The 15739-nt window shown below is 42.6% G+C and overlaps 13 non-coding genes across 13 annotated transcripts; all 13 read right to left on the bottom strand.

Moving 5' to 3' along the window:
- Positions 1-3418: 3418 nt before the first annotated feature.
- trnar-ucu (transfer RNA arginine (anticodon UCU)) lies at positions 3419-3510 on the bottom strand. Its single transcript is given in 2 exon segments — positions 3419-3454; positions 3474-3510. It is a non-coding gene; the product is annotated as a tRNA-Arg (tRNA).
- An 836-nt stretch (positions 3511-4346) lies between these two features.
- On the bottom strand, positions 4347-4438 carry trnar-ucu (transfer RNA arginine (anticodon UCU)). The gene is given in 2 exon segments: positions 4347-4382; positions 4402-4438. It is a non-coding gene; the product is annotated as a tRNA-Arg (tRNA).
- A 910-nt stretch (positions 4439-5348) lies between these two features.
- trnar-ucu (transfer RNA arginine (anticodon UCU)) lies at positions 5349-5440 on the bottom strand. The gene is given in 2 exon segments: positions 5349-5384; positions 5404-5440. It is a non-coding gene; the product is annotated as a tRNA-Arg (tRNA).
- Positions 5441-6278: 838 nt separating this feature from the next.
- On the bottom strand, positions 6279-6370 carry trnar-ucu (transfer RNA arginine (anticodon UCU)). The gene is given in 2 exon segments: positions 6279-6314; positions 6334-6370. It is a non-coding gene; the product is annotated as a tRNA-Arg (tRNA).
- Positions 6371-7280: 910 nt separating this feature from the next.
- trnar-ucu (transfer RNA arginine (anticodon UCU)) lies at positions 7281-7372 on the bottom strand. Its single transcript is given in 2 exon segments — positions 7281-7316; positions 7336-7372. It is a non-coding gene; the product is annotated as a tRNA-Arg (tRNA).
- Positions 7373-8211: 839 nt separating this feature from the next.
- On the bottom strand, positions 8212-8303 carry trnar-ucu (transfer RNA arginine (anticodon UCU)). The gene is given in 2 exon segments: positions 8212-8247; positions 8267-8303. It is a non-coding gene; the product is annotated as a tRNA-Arg (tRNA).
- A 910-nt stretch (positions 8304-9213) lies between these two features.
- trnar-ucu (transfer RNA arginine (anticodon UCU)) lies at positions 9214-9305 on the bottom strand. Its single transcript is given in 2 exon segments — positions 9214-9249; positions 9269-9305. It is a non-coding gene; the product is annotated as a tRNA-Arg (tRNA).
- Positions 9306-10143: 838 nt separating this feature from the next.
- Positions 10144-10235, bottom strand: trnar-ucu (transfer RNA arginine (anticodon UCU)). Its single transcript is given in 2 exon segments — positions 10144-10179; positions 10199-10235. It is a non-coding gene; the product is annotated as a tRNA-Arg (tRNA).
- Positions 10236-11145: 910 nt separating this feature from the next.
- Positions 11146-11237, bottom strand: trnar-ucu (transfer RNA arginine (anticodon UCU)). Its single transcript is given in 2 exon segments — positions 11146-11181; positions 11201-11237. It is a non-coding gene; the product is annotated as a tRNA-Arg (tRNA).
- An 838-nt stretch (positions 11238-12075) lies between these two features.
- trnar-ucu (transfer RNA arginine (anticodon UCU)) lies at positions 12076-12167 on the bottom strand. The gene is given in 2 exon segments: positions 12076-12111; positions 12131-12167. It is a non-coding gene; the product is annotated as a tRNA-Arg (tRNA).
- A 913-nt stretch (positions 12168-13080) lies between these two features.
- On the bottom strand, positions 13081-13172 carry trnar-ucu (transfer RNA arginine (anticodon UCU)). Its single transcript is given in 2 exon segments — positions 13081-13116; positions 13136-13172. It is a non-coding gene; the product is annotated as a tRNA-Arg (tRNA).
- A 913-nt stretch (positions 13173-14085) lies between these two features.
- On the bottom strand, positions 14086-14177 carry trnar-ucu (transfer RNA arginine (anticodon UCU)). The gene is given in 2 exon segments: positions 14086-14121; positions 14141-14177. It is a non-coding gene; the product is annotated as a tRNA-Arg (tRNA).
- Positions 14178-15015: 838 nt separating this feature from the next.
- Positions 15016-15107, bottom strand: trnar-ucu (transfer RNA arginine (anticodon UCU)). Its single transcript is given in 2 exon segments — positions 15016-15051; positions 15071-15107. It is a non-coding gene; the product is annotated as a tRNA-Arg (tRNA).
- Between the last annotated feature and the right edge of the window lie 632 nt (positions 15108-15739).

Raw genomic sequence — 15739 nt, 5'->3', positions numbered from 1 at the left:
GCGAATGCTGACTGCAGATAAAATTCTATGGAAAATATATTAATTTACTCCTGCTGTTCATGTCCTCTGGCTACAGTGTTACCAAAGTGCAGATGGACGTGTCACTGGGATGCAAGGCGAAGTCAGGAGCCTGGACAGGATGTGGCTCCTTCTCGAAGCTGACAGGAAGCATCGTATGGATCTCTCACATTTGAGTGTTGTACCCTTTCTTACGTGGCTTGATTCTCTCCCCAGGGTGGTGCTGGGTGGTGTAATAGAGCAGTGCATCATAGATGAAACTGTATTCTTCCGACCCTAAACCGTGATGATCAGCATGTTCACAATGGACAGCATGTTCAGGCCCAAAAGGCTCTGCTTTTGTACCACTACTTCGGGAACCTACCTGAATTATTCCAGTCAAATAGCTTTTGTAGATTGAACTAAGTAGAATATCAGTAACAGTAACTTTTAGTACAAATATCAGTAAGCATTGCTTACCCATAATGTGTGGGTAAAATCGTCCTTGGCACCCTTTGATGGTAGCTCCGCCTCCCAAGGTGCTGGGGATTCTGGGTATTCAGCATAAAGGAAACTTGAAGAGTAAATGTAACACTTTTACTAGGGGAATTGGATGGGAAACATTTACGAAGTGTCAAAGAAAGTCTTAATTAGGAAGGAATGTACTTTAAAGTGAAAAGTGAAAATATTTCAAAGGGGAAGTTGCCACCCACCGGGACAAAGTGTGTGAAAATACTGCCATAGGTTTACAATGGGGATTTTTTTTTTTCTTTTAAGAAGACATTGGCTTTCAGTAATTAGAACTATAAATTAAAGTCCCAACTGCGAAAGCCTCATGGAAATAGAGATGTGAGACTTTCGCATAGCCTGCCCTTCACAAGGTAGTTCAGCTGGAGTGTAGGGTGGGGTCCTTCAGGACCTCAATCCCTCAGGCTTGCTGTGGACAGTGGGCCTCACTCTCCTCTTTCTTGATTGGCTCAGTCTTTCCTGGACAAGAAATGGCTCTCACTTTTTCTGTCATTTACCTCTGAATTTGATTTCAATTAATTAATTGTCTGTAAACAGTAAGGTGTCTCAAAGATTTGGATAATCCTAGGCCCCTACAGAGGATAGCGGCCTGCTTTTGATCTTTGGCAGCCAAAAAGGCGAGGCTGCCTGTGCTGATGGTCTGCGTGCGACGCCAGGTTCAGGGCACAGAGCTGACAGGTGTCCTTGTTGTGATTGGAAACGGTATGTAGGGTGTAGCTAATCTCTGAAGCCTCGAAACCATCACAGCTGTCATCTAGGTGTCAGGTAGGATTGGAGCGCGTGCAGAAAGATGCATCGTTCTGTGTGTGTGTGTGTGTGTGTGTGTGTGTGTGTTTTAAATCTGAAAAGTCGAAGACAACTGAGCCAGCTCCACCCATAAGTCATATCCACACAGCAGGGAAAAGATCAACTGAAAAGAATTGCACCTCTTCGAGTTTCCTCCTCTGTGTTTCAGATTAGAGGTTCCCAAGCGGCCTTCCCTGGTACCATGCTGTAGCCAGTATTCCACTGGACTGCAGAACGCTGGGGGTTTTCGCAAAGGGGGTGATTTCCAAAAATAAACTATAAGTCTTCTATTTTGTATGACCCCGGTTCAGCCATTAGTCTAATCTTTGTGCAATGCAAACCAAATAATAAAATCATATAAACAGGCCAGGGATGAACTATTAGCTCCAAGTAAGTCACCCCCCCCCCCCCACCCCCAAAAGGTACCTTAGAGTTTATAGGTTCAGGATCCTGATTAAAATCCTGATTACGGCTGACCTGTTGGTCATCAGCTGTTGTAGGGGGGAGAGAATGTCAGCTTTATTATCCTGCTTGTAAAATCTGCCTTGATCCAATTTGCAAAAAAGTGCAGCTCCCTTAGTGATAGTCAGCAGGCCCCCAGGGCCTCCAAGTGCCGACTGAATTACTTCAGTAAAAGGGATCTGATAGTAACGATGGGCAAACTGCAAGACTGAGAGCTGAACAGTAGCCCGGGATGAAAGAGCCTGCCGAACATCTGCTCGACGCGACGGCTTTGCTCTGCTCTTCCGAGAGCCCAGCAGGCTGGCTTTGTCCACGGAAACCGGAGCCTAAAAGCAACAGCCGGCCGGGATGTGGTAGAGATGGCCCCGGATCAAACGGCACCCGCTGACTTTTCCACCGACATCGCCACTTATGGTGAGCCTTAGAGCTGCTATCTGATGCAAATGCAGGCAAGGGCTCTGTATCCAGACGCCGGTCTGTTTGTTGGTTTAAGTCTTTCCCACTGATAAAACACACTCCAGATGGTCGTTAGGTTAACAGCAGTGCTTGCCCACAGCCATGGCTAGCTTGCAGGTCTGAGGGCAGCTTCCATGTGCGGGCAACCCCTCCCCCACCCCACTCATCCTCTGAGCACACCCCATACTCCCCTGTGCACATGGCACTGAGACCAGGGTTGCCAACTGTGGTCAGCTGGCTGCCGTGAGATTTTCATCTCGAAACAAATCTGCAAACATATGCCCAGGCATGTATGTAACAGTTTCATTACCCTGTAAATAATCTTCAGGGTTTGCAATCCACCCCAACACTTTTCATTTACCGAATTTTAGGTGCATGATGGAATAATTTAGATTTGCCATAAGGTCTCTTGCATGAGCGTGAGAGCCTGAAAGTGTCACGCCAGATGCATGGGAGCTGACAAAGCTGCGTCTGCAGCAGTTCTGTGTGCTCTGCTCACCACTTGGGAGGTGGTAAAACCAGAGTGCGTTTTATCAGATGTATTTACGAGGTGAACCCGAGCTCCCTTTGCCGACGCATCGTCATCCAGACAACCATCATCTCAGTGGATATCTCTGCATTTGACGTATTGTCACATACTTAGGGTGTTCTCTTTCATCCAGAAGGGTGTTCAGAACTTTCTAGATCTGGCCCAAACTTGAGGCAAACGCCTACTTTACATTCCATTGTCAACAACATGAATGGAATCCCACTGTGAACCTCACTGCTAGATAGATCAGCTGTATCGTCTCAGTGCTGTACTGTGTATGTAGGACACGGATCACTGCTAAGCTATGGTAAATTATGCTGTTTTTATCAGTGTCATACTGGATATTTCCCCGCTGAGGTACCACATACCAATATGAATTCTTAGTATAGTTAGTAGGAAAGAAGCTTTTTTAAAATTAATAATTACATTATATAGCACTTTAGCACTTTTATCCAAAGCAGCGTTGAAAGGTGATAAAATAGGCAAACACAAAATCAATATCATGCCATCAAAGCATATTAACCAATAAGCTTTTTTTTTGTCTATTGACCTTTTAGAAAAGGTGAACAAAGATCTTCTATACACTTCCATTGAGGTATAGCTGTAACATTACAATCAAAGACATGGTCCTAACTTGTCCCACACTGACCCCAAAACATGTGCCTCTGGTGGGACTCGAACCCACAACCTTTGAATCACTCTTCAAGTGCTTGATTAGAAGTCCAATGTGCTATCCATTGCGCTACAGAGCCACTCCCTCCTTTAGTACCTGTAATGCTTTACCTGGAATTGCTCACCTTATGTAGAAAAACCCAGAAATACCTGCACAATCTGGGCACTTATGGTCCATTCTGATTCTGTCATTCTTGCATCGGGTTTTAACCTGGTGTTGCTCATCTAACTTGGTGAAATATTTCTTATTTCTGAAGCTAACCCTTGGTGCCATCTTCATGTAATACAGATTAGCAGTTACTACTCTGTGGACATGTGACCAGAAGATATTAAAATGCGACCAGAAGATGTGGGCATGTGTCCAGAAGTGTATTCGTGGTGCTTTGTCAAAATTCAATAATGACTGTCCTGATAAGCTATGCCCACCTAAGCCCCACCCTATCATGCCTGTTCTGGTAAACCACACCCCTACAATACCTGAGTTGATAAGCCTTAGAAACAAGTCTACAAGGATCTTCTATAGACTTCCAGTGAAGCACAACATCTATGAACTGGATTTGTGCTGGCTTCAAAGGGAAAATTGACATATATAATCTCAAAAGCAACTCCTATGAAACTTTTAGTGTTTTGGTTCAGTTAGTATGATAGATAACACTTTTAGTTGCAAATAAAGTTAATGTACATTAATTAAATTCTTTCGGCAGAAGTTAAGCTTCCCCTGTTGTCTCAGAAGAATCACTAGTGATCCAAAGCAACATACATTTTTTGAGAGAGCAGGTCAGATTCTGAACTGTTTCAGGAGCAACTGGAGGTTGAGGGGGCCAATGGTGACATCGCTCAGCCAATCAACATGTGACAATGCCAACATTGTCAAAGTCACAGTGCTGATTTGTCACACACTGGCCCCGAAAACATGCGACTCTGGTGGGACTCGAACCCACAACCTTTGAATCACTCTTCAAGTGCTTGATTAGAAGTCCAATGCGCTATCCATTGCGCTACAGAGCCACTCTGTTATTCAGTACCTGTAACCCTTTACCTTGAATTGCTCACCTTATACAGAAAATCACCCAGAATTACCTGTACAATCTGAGCACTTGTGGTCCATTCTGATTCTGTCATTCTTGCATCGGGTTTTAACCTTGTGTTGCTCATCTAGCTTGGTGAAATATTTCTTATTTCTGAAGCTAACCCTTGGTGCCATCTTCATGTAATACAGATCTGCAGGTACTACTCTGTGGACATGTGACCAAAAGATATTAAAATGCAACCAGAAGATGTGGGCATGTGTCCAGAAGTGTATTCATGGTGCTTTGTCAAAATTCGATAATGACTGTCCTGATAAGCTATGCCCACCTAAGCCCCACCCTATCATGCCTGTTCTGGTAAACCACACCCCTACAATACCTGAGTTGATAAGCCACGCCCATATAAGCCACACCCCTATCATGCCTGATCTGGTAAGCCACGCCCCTACAATACCTCAGTTGATAAGCCTTAGAAACAAGTCTACAAGGATCTTCTATAGACTTCCAGTGAAGCACAACATCTATGAACTGGATTTGTGCTGGCTTCAAAGGGAAAATTGACATATATAATCTCAAAAGCAACTCCTATGAAACTTTTAGTGTTTTGGTTCAGTTAGTATGATAGATAACACTTTTAGTTGCAAATAAAGTTAATGTACATTAATTAAATTCTTTCGGCAGAAGTTTAGCTTCCCCTGTAGTCTCAGAAGAATCACTAGTGATCCAAAGCAACATACATTTTTTGAGAGAGCAGGTCAGATTATGAGCTGTTTCAGGAGCAACTGGTTGAGGGGGCCAATGGTGACATCACTCAGCCAATCAACATGTGACAATGCCAACATTGTCAAAGTCACAGTGCTGATTTGTCACACACTGGCCCCGAAAACATGCGACTCTGGTGGGACTCGAACCCACAACCTTTGAATCACTCTTCAAGTGCTTGATTAGAAGTCCAATGCGCTATCCATTGCGCTACAGAGCCACTCTGTTATTCAGTACCTGTAACCCTTTACCTTGAATTGCTCACCTTATACAGAAAATCACCCAGAATTACCTGTACAATCTGAGCACTTGTGGTCCATTCTGATTCTGTCATTCTTGCATCGAGTTTTAACCTGGTGTTGCTCATCTAACTTGGTGAAATATTTCTTATTTCTGAAGCTAACCCTTGGTGCCATCTTCATGTAATACAGATTAGCAGTTACTACTCTGTGGACATGTGACCAGAAGATATTAAAATGCGACCAGAAGATGTGGGCATGTGTCCAGAAGTGTATTCGTGGTGCTTTGTCAAAATTCAATAATGACTGTCCTGATAAGCTATGCCCACCTAAGCCCCACCCTATCATGCCTGTTCTGGTAAACCACACCCCTACAATACCTGAGTTGATAAGCCTTAGAAACAAGTCTACAAGGATCTTCTATAGACTTCCAGTGAAGCACAACATCTATGAACTGGATTTGTGCTGGCTTCAAAGGGAAAATTGACATATATAATCTCAAAAGCAACTCCTATGAAACTTTTAGTGTTTTGGTTCAGTTAGTATGATAGATAACACTTTTAGTTGCAAATAAAGTTAATGTACATTAATTAAATTCTTTCGGCAGAAGTTAAGCTTCCCCTGTTGTCTCAGAAGAATCACTAGTGATCCAAAGCAACATACATTTTTTGAGAGAGCAGGTCAGATTCTGAACTGTTTCAGGAGCAACTGGAGGTTGAGGGGGCCAATGGTGACATCGCTCAGCCAATCAACATGTGACAATGCCAACATTGTCAAAGTCACAGTGCTGATTTGTCACACACTGGCCCCGAAAACATGCAACTCTGGTGGGACTCGAACCCACAACCTTTGAATCACTCTTCAAGTGCTTGATTAGAAGTCCAATGCGCTATCCATTGCGCTACAGAGCCACTCTGTTATTCAGTACCTGTAACCCTTTACCTTGAATTGCTCACCTTATACAGAAAATCACCCAGAATTACCTGTACAATCTGAGCACTTGTGGTCCATTCTGATTCTGTCATTCTTGCATCGGGTTTTAACCTTGTGTTGCTCATCTAGCTTGGTGAAATATTTCTTATTTCTGAAGCTAACCCTTGGTGCCATCTTCATGTAATACAGATCTGCAGGTACTACTCTGTGGACATGTGACCAAAAGATATTAAAATGCAACCAGAAGATGTGGGCATGTGTCCAGAAGTGTATTCATGGTGCTTTGTCAAAATTCGATAATGACTGTCCTGATAAGCTATGCCCACCTAAGCCCCACCCTATCATGCCTGTTCTGGTAAACCACACCCCTACAATACCTGAGTTGATAAGCCACGCCCATATAAGCCACACCCCTATCATGCCTGATCTGGTAAGCCACGCCCCTACAATACCTCAGTTGATAAGCCTTAGAAACAAGTCTACAAGGATCTTCTATAGACTTCCAGTGAAGCACAACATCTATGAACTGGATTTGTGCTGGCTTCAAAGGGAAAATTGACATATATAATCTCAAAAGCAACTCCTATGAAACTTTTAGTGTTTTGGTTCAGTTAGTATGATAGATAACACTTTTAGTTGCAAATAAAGTTAATGTACATTAATTAAATTCTTTCGGCAGAAGTTTAGCTTCCCCTGTAGTCTCAGAAGAATCACTAGTGATCCAAAGCAACATACATTTTTTGAGAGAGCAGGTCAGATTATGAGCTGTTTCAGGAGCAACTGGTTGAGGGGGCCAATGGTGACATCACTCAGCCAATCAACATGTGACAATGCCAACATTGTCAAAGTCACAGTGCTGATTTGTCACACACTGGCCCCGAAAACATGCGACTCTGGTGGGACTCGAACCCACAACCTTTGAATCACTCTTCAAGTGCTTGATTAGAAGTCCAATGCGCTATCCATTGCGCTACAGAGCCACTCTGTTATTCAGTACCTGTAACCCTTTACCTTGAATTGCTCACCTTATACAGAAAATCACCCAGAATTACCTGTACAATCTGAGCACTTGTGGTCCATTCTGATTCTGTCATTCTTGCATCGAGTTTTAACCTGGTGTTGCTCATCTAACTTGGTGAAATATTTCTTATTTCTGAAGCTAACCCTTGGTGCCATCTTCATGTAATACAGATTAGCAGTTACTACTCTGTGGACATGTGACCAGAAGATATTAAAATGCGACCAGAAGATGTGGGCATGTGTCCAGAAGTGTATTCGTGGTGCTTTGTCAAAATTCAATAATGACTGTCCTGATAAGCTATGCCCACCTAAGCCCCACCCTATCATGCCTGTTCTGGTAAACCACACCCCTACAATACCTGAGTTGATAAGCCTTAGAAACAAGTCTACAAGGATCTTCTATAGACTTCCAGTGAAGCACAACATCTATGAACTGGATTTGTGCTGGCTTCAAAGGGAAAATTGACATATATAATCTCAAAAGCAACTCCTATGAAACTTTTAGTGTTTTGGTTCAGTTAGTATGATAGATAACACTTTTAGTTGCAAATAAAGTTAATGTACATTAATTAAATTCTTTCGGCAGAAGTTAAGCTTCCCCTGTTGTCTCAGAAGAATCACTAGTGATCCAAAGCAACATACATTTTTTGGAGAGAGCAGGTCAGATTCTGAACTGTTTCAGGAGCAACTGGAGGTTGAGGGGGCCAATGGTGACATCGCTCAGCCAATCAACATGTGACAATGCCAACATTGTCAAAGTCACAGTGCTGATTTGTCACACACTGGCCCCGAAAACATGCGACTCTGGTGGGACTCGAACCCACAACCTTTGAATCACTCTTCAAGGGCTTGATTAGAAGTCCAATGCGCTATCCATTGCGCTACAGAGCCACTCTGTTATTCAGTACCTGTAACCCTTTACCTTGAATTGCTCACCTTATACAGAAAATCACCCAGAATTACCTGTACAATCTGAGCACTTGTGGTCCATTCTGATTCTGTCATTCTTGCATCGGGTTTTAACCTTGTGTTGCTCATCTAGCTTGGTGAAATATTTCTTATTTCTGAAGCTAACCCTTGGTGCCATCTTCATGTAATACAGATCTGCAGGTACTACTCTGTGGACATGTGACCAAAAGATATTAAAATGCAACCAGAAGATGTGGGCATGTGTCCAGAAGTGTATTCATGGTGCTTTGTCAAAATTCGATAATGACTGTCCTGATAAGCTATGCCCACCTAAGCCCCACCCTATCATGCCTGTTCTGGTAAACCACACCCCTACAATACCTGAGTTGATAAGCCACGCCCATATAAGCCACACCCCTATCATGCCTGATCTGGTAAGCCACGCCCCTACAATACCTCAGTTGATAAGCCTTAGAAACAAGTCTACAAGGATCTTCTATAGACTTCCAGTGAAGCACAACATCTATGAACTGGATTTGTGCTGGCTTCAAAGGGAAAATTGACATATATAATCTCAAAAGCAACTCCTATGAAACTTTTAGTGTTTTGGTTCAGTTAGTATGATAGATAACACTTTTAGTTGCAAATAAAGTTAATGTACATTAATTAAATTCTTTCGGCAGAAGTTTAGCTTCCCCTGTAGTCTCAGAAGAATCACTAGTGATCCAAAGCAACATACATTTTTTGAGAGAGCAGGTCAGATTATGAGCTGTTTCAGGAGCAACTGGTTGAGGGGGCCAATGGTGACATCACTCAGCCAATCAACATGTGACAATGCCAACATTGTCAAAGTCACAGTGCTGATTTGTCACACACTGGCCCCGAAAACATGCGACTCTGGTGGGACTCGAACCCACAACCTTTGAATCACTCTTCAAGTGCTTGATTAGAAGTCCAATGCGCTATCCATTGCGCTACAGAGCCACTCTGTTATTCAGTACCTGTAACCCTTTACCTTGAATTGCTCACCTTATACAGAAAATCACCCAGAATTACCTGTACAATCTGAGCACTTGTGGTCCATTCTGATTCTGTCATTCTTGCATCGAGTTTTAACCTGGTGTTGCTCATCTAACTTGGTGAAATATTTCTTATTTCTGAAGCTAACCCTTGGTGCCATCTTCATGTAATACAGATTAGCAGTTACTACTCTGTGGACATGTGACCAGAAGATATTAAAATGCGACCAGAAGATGTGGGCATGTGTCCAGAAGTGTATTCGTGGTGCTTTGTCAAAATTCAATAATGACTGTCCTGATAAGCTATGCCCACCTAAGCCCCACCCTATCATGCCTGTTCTGGTAAACCACACCCCTACAATACCTGAGTTGATAAGCCTTAGAAACAAGTCTACAAGGATCTTCTATAGACTTCCAGTGAAGCACAACATCTATGAACTGGATTTGTGCTGGCTTCAAAGGGAAAATTGACATATATAATCTCAAAAGCAACTCCTATGAAACTTTTAGTGTTTTGGTTCAGTTAGTATGATAGATAACACTTTTAGTTGCAAATAAAGTTAATGTACATTAATTAAATTCTTTCGGCAGAAGTTAAGCTTCCCCTGTTGTCTCAGAAGAATCACTAGTGATCCAAAGCAACATACATTTTTTGAGAGAGCAGGTCAGATTCTGAACTGTTTCAGGAGCAACTGGAGGTTGAGGGGGCCAATGGTGACATCGCTCAGCCAATCAACATGTGACAATGCCAACATTGTCAAAGTCACAGTGCTGATTTGTCACACACTGGCCCCGAAAACATGCGACTCTGGTGGGACTCGAACCCACAACCTTTGAATCACTCTTCAAGTGCTTGATTAGAAGTCCAATGCGCTATCCATTGCGCTACAGAGCCACTCTGTTATTCAGTACCTGTAACCCTTTACCTTGAATTGCTCACCTTATACAGAAAATCACCCAGAATTACCTGTACAATCTGAGCACTTGTGGTCCATTCTGATTCTGTCATTCTTGCATCGGGTTTTAACCTTGTGTTGCTCATCTAGCTTGGTGAAATATTTCTTATTTCTGAAGCTAACCCTTGGTGCCATCTTCATGTAATACAGATCAGCAGGTACTACTCTGTGGACATGTGACCAAAAGATATTAAAATGCAACCAGAAGATGTGGGCATGTGTCCAGAAGTGTATTCATGGTGCTTTGTCAAAATTCGATAATGACTGTCCTGATAAGCTATGCCCACCTAAGCCCCACCCTATCATGCCTGTTCTGGTAAACCACACCCCTACAATACCTGAGTTGATAAGCCACGCCCATATAAGCCACACCCCTATCATGCCTGATCTGGTAAGCCACGCCCCTACAATACCTCAGTTGATAAGCCTTAGAAACAAGTCTACAAGGATCTTCTATAGACTTCCAGTGAAGCACAACATCTATGAACTGGATTTGTGCTGGCTTCAAAGGGAAAATTGACATATATAATCTCAAAAGCAACTCCTATGAAACTTTTAGTGTTTTGGTTCAGTTAGTATGATAGATAACACTTTTAGTTGCAAATAAAGTTAATGTACATTAATTAAATTCTTTCGGCAGAAGTTTAGCTTCCCCTGTAGTCTCAGAAGAATCACTAGTGATCCAAAGCAACATACATTTTTTGAGAGAGCAGGTCAGATTATGAGCTGTTTCAGGAGCAACTGGTTGAGGGGGCCAATGGTGACATCACTCAGCCAATCAACATGTGACAATGCCAACATTGTCAAAGTCACAGTGCTGATTTGTCACACACTGGCCCCGAAAACATGCGACTCTGGTGGGACTCGAACCCACAACCTTTGAATCACTCTTCAAGTGCTTGATTAGAAGTCCAATGCGCTATCCATTGCGCTACAGAGCCACTCTGTTATTCAGTACCTGTAACCCTTTACCTTGAATTGCTCACCTTATACAGAAAATCACCCAGAATTACCTGTACAATCTGAGCACTTGTGGTCCATTCTGATTCTGTCATTCTTGCATCGAGTTTTAACCTGGTGTTGCTCATCTAACTTGGTGAAATATTTCTTATTTCTGAAGCTAACCCTTGGTGCCATCTTCATGTAATACAGATTAGCAGTTACTACTCTGTGGACATGTGACCAGAAGATATTAAAATGCGACCAGAAGATGTGGGCATGTGTCCAGAAGTGTATTCGTGGTGCTTTGTCAAAATTCAATAATGACTGTCCTGATAAGCTATGCCCACCTAAGCCCCACCCTATCATGCCTGTTCTGGTAAACCACACCCCTACAATACCTGAGTTGATAAGCCTTAGAAACAAGTCTACAAGGATCTTCTATAGACTTCCAGTGAAGCACAACATCTATGAACTGGATTTGTGCTGGCTTCAAAGGGAAAATTGACATATATAATCTCAAAAGCAACTCCTATGAAACTTTTAGTGTTTTGGTTCAGTTAGTATGATAGATAACACTTTTAGTTGCAAATAAAGTTAATGTACATTAATTAAATTCTTTCGGCAGAAGTTAAGCTTCCCCTGTTGTCTCAGAAGAATCACTAGTGATCCAGAGCAACATACATTTTTTGAGAGAGCAGGTCAGATTCTGAACTGTTTCAGGAGCAACTGGAGGTTGAGGGGGCCAATGGTGACATCACTCAGCCAATCAACATGTGACAATGCCAACATTGTCAAAGTCACAGTGCTGATTTGTCACACACTGGCCCCGAAAACATGCGACTCTGGTGGGACTCGAACCCACAACCTTTGAATCACTCTTCAAGTGCTTGATTAGAAGTCCAATGCGCTATCCATTGCGCTACAGAGCCACTCTGTTATTCAGTACCTGTAACCCTTTACCTTGAATTGCTCACCTTATACAGAAAATCACCCAGAATTACCAGTACAATCTGAGCACTTGTGGTCCAGTCTGATTCTGTCATTCTTGCATCGGGTTTTAACCTGGTGTTGCTCATCTAACTTGGTGAAATATTTCTTATTTCTGAAGCTAACCCTTGGTGCCATCTTCATGTAATACAGATCAGCAGGTACTACTCTGTGGACATGTGACCAAAAGATATTAAAATGCGACCAGAAGATGTGGGCATGTGTCCAGAAGTGTATTCGTGGTGCTTTGTCAAAATTCGATAATGACTGTCCTGATAAGCTATGCCCACCTAAGCCCCACCCTATCATGCCTGTTCTGGTAAACCACACCCCTACAATACCTGAGTTGATAAACCACGCCCATATAAGCCACACCCCTATCATGTATGATCTGGTAAGCCACGCCCCTACAATACCTCAGTTGATAAGCCTTAGAAACAAGTCTACAAGGATCTTCTATAGACTTCCAGTGAAGCACAACATCTATGAACTGGATTTGTGCTGGCTTCAAAGGGAAAATTGACATATATAATCTCAAAAGCAACTCCTATGAAACTTTTTGTGTTTTGGTTCAGTTAGTATGATAGATAACACTTTTAGATGCAAATAAAGTTAATGTACATTAATTAAATTCTTTCGGCAGAAGTTTAGCTTCCCCTGTAGTCTCAGAAGAATCACTAGTGATCCAAAGCAACATACATTTTTTGAGAGAGCAGGTCAGATTATGAGCTGTTTCAGGAGCAACTGGAGGTTGAGGGGGCCAATGGTGACATCACTCAGCCAATCAACATGTGACAATGCCAACATTGTCAAAGTCACAGTGCTGATTTGTCACACACTGGCCCCGAAAACATGCGACCCTGGTGGGACTCGAACCCACAACCTTTGAATCACTCTTCAAGTGCTTGATTAGAAGTCCAATGCGCTATCCATTGCGCTACAGAGCCACTCTGTTATTCAGTACCTGTAACCCTTTACCTTGAATTGCTCACCTTATACAGAAAATCACCCAGAATTACCTGTACAATCTGAGCACTTGTGGTCCATTCTGATTCTGTCATTCTTGCATCGAGTTTTAACCTGGTGTTGCTCATCTAACTTGGTGAAATATTTCTTATTTCTGAAGCTAACCCTTGGTGCCATCTTCATGTAATACAGATTAGCAGTTACTACTCTGTGGACATGTGACCAGAAGATATTAAAATGCGACCAGAAGATGTGGGCATGTGTCCAGAAGTGTATTCATGGTGCTTTGTCAAAATTCGATAATGACTGTCCTGATAAGCTATGCCCACCTAAGCCCCACCCTATCATGCCTGTTCTGGTAAACCACACCCCTACAATACCTGAGTTGATAAGCCACGCCCATATAAGCCACACCCCTATCATGCGTGATCTGGTAAGCCATGCCCCTACAATACCTCAGTTGATAAGCCTTAGAAACAAGTCTACAAGGATCTTCTATAGACTTCCAGTGAAGCACAACATCTATGAACTGGATTTGTGCTGGCTTCAAAGGGAAAATTGACATATATAATCTCAAAAGCAACTCCTATGAAACTTTTAGTGTTTTGGTTCAGTTAGTATGATAGATAACACTTTTAGTTGCAAATAAAGTTAATGTACATTAATTAAATTCTTTCGGCAGAAGTTAAGCTTCCCCTGTTGTCTCAGAAGAATCACTAGTGATCCAAAGCAACATACATTTTTTGAGAGAGCAGGTCAGATTCTGAGCTGTTTCAGGAGCAACTGGAGGTTGAGGGGGCCAATGGTGACATCACTCAGCCAATCAACATGTGACAATGCCAACATTGTCAAAGTCTCAGTGCTGATTGGTCACACACTGGCCCCGAAAACATGCGACTCTGGTGGGACTCGAACCCACAACCTTTGAATCACTCTTCAAGTGCTTGATTAGAAGTCCAATGCGCTATCCATTGCGTTACAGAGCCACTCTGTTATTCAGTACTTGTAACCCTTTACCTTGAATTGCTCACCTTATACAGAAAATCACCCAGAATTACCTGTACAATCTGAGCACTTGTGGTCCATTCTGATTCTGTCATTCTTGCATCGAGTTTTAACCTGGTGTTGCTCATCTAACTTGGTGAAATATTTCTTATTTCTGAAGCTAACCCTTGGTGCCATCTTCATGTAATACAGATTAGCAGTTACTACTCTGTGGACATGTGAGCAAAAGATATTAAAATGCGACCAGAAGATGTGGGCATGTGTCCAGAAGTGTATTCATGGTGCTTTGTCAAAATTCGATAATGACTGTCCTGATAAGCTATGCCCACCTAAGCCCCACCCTATCATGCCTGTTCTGGTAAACCACACCCCTACAATACCTGAGTTGATAAGCCTTAGAAACAAGTCTACAAGGATCTTCTATAGACTTCCAGTGAAGCACAACATCTATGAACTGGATTTGTGCTGGCTTCAAAGGGAAAATTGACATATATAATCTCAAAAGCAACTCCTATGAAACTTTTAGTGTTTTGGTTCAGTTAGTATGATAGATAACACTTTTAGTTGCAAATAAAGTTAATGTACATTAATTAAATTCTTTCGGCAGAAGTTAAGCTTCCCCTGTTGTCTCAGAAGAATCACTAGTGATCCAAAGCAACATACATTTTTTGAGAGAGCAGGTCAGATTCTGAACTGTTTCAGGAGCAACTGGAGGTTGAGGGGGCCAATGGTGACATCACTCAGCCAATCAACATGTGACAATGCCAACATTGTCAAAGTCACAGTGCTGATTTGTCACACACTGGCCCCGAAAACATGCGACTCTGGTGGGACTCGAACCCACAACCTTTGAATCACTCTTCAAGTGCTTGATTAGAAGTCCAATGCGCTATCCATTGCGCTACAGAGCCATTCTGTTATTCAGTACCTGTAACCCTTTACCTTGAATTGCTCACCTTATACAGAAAATCACCCAGAATTACCTGTACAATCTGAGCACTTGTGGTCCATTCTGATTCTGTCATTCTTGCATCGGGTTTTAACCTGGTGTTGCTCATCTAACTTGGTGAAATATTTCTTATTTCTGAAGCTAACCCTTGGTGCCATCTTCATGTAATACAGATCAGCAGGTACTACTCTGTGGACATGTGAGCAAAAGATATTAAAATGCGACCAGAAGATGTGGGCATGTGTCCAGAAGTGTATTCATGGTGCTTTGTCAAAATTCGATAATGACTGTCCTGATAAGCTATGCCCACCTAAGCCCCACCCTATCATGCCTGTTCTGGTAAACCACACCCCTACAATACCTGAGTTGATAAGCCTTAGAAACAAGTCTACAAGGATCTTCTATAGACTTCCAGTGAAGCACAACATCTATGAACTGGATTTGTGCTTCAATTATAAGAGGTGTAGATAGTTATGTGTGCACCCGTGATAGAGGGTCCCGTACGGTGTCTTGCCTGCCTGGTGCCCAGGTAGGGGACCTTCCAGATCGAGTGGACAGGCTTTTGGCCCCAGCCGGGGTGGATCCAGTGGTCGT

The sequence above is a fragment of the Paramormyrops kingsleyae genome, chromosome 16, assembly GCF_048594095.1.
Source record: "Paramormyrops kingsleyae isolate MSU_618 chromosome 16, PKINGS_0.4, whole genome shotgun sequence".
NCBI classification, from domain to species: Eukaryota; Metazoa; Chordata; class Actinopteri; order Osteoglossiformes; family Mormyridae; genus Paramormyrops; species Paramormyrops kingsleyae.
The sequence above is the reverse complement of the archived record's forward strand: the minus strand, read 5'-3'. Positions and strand labels throughout refer to the sequence as shown.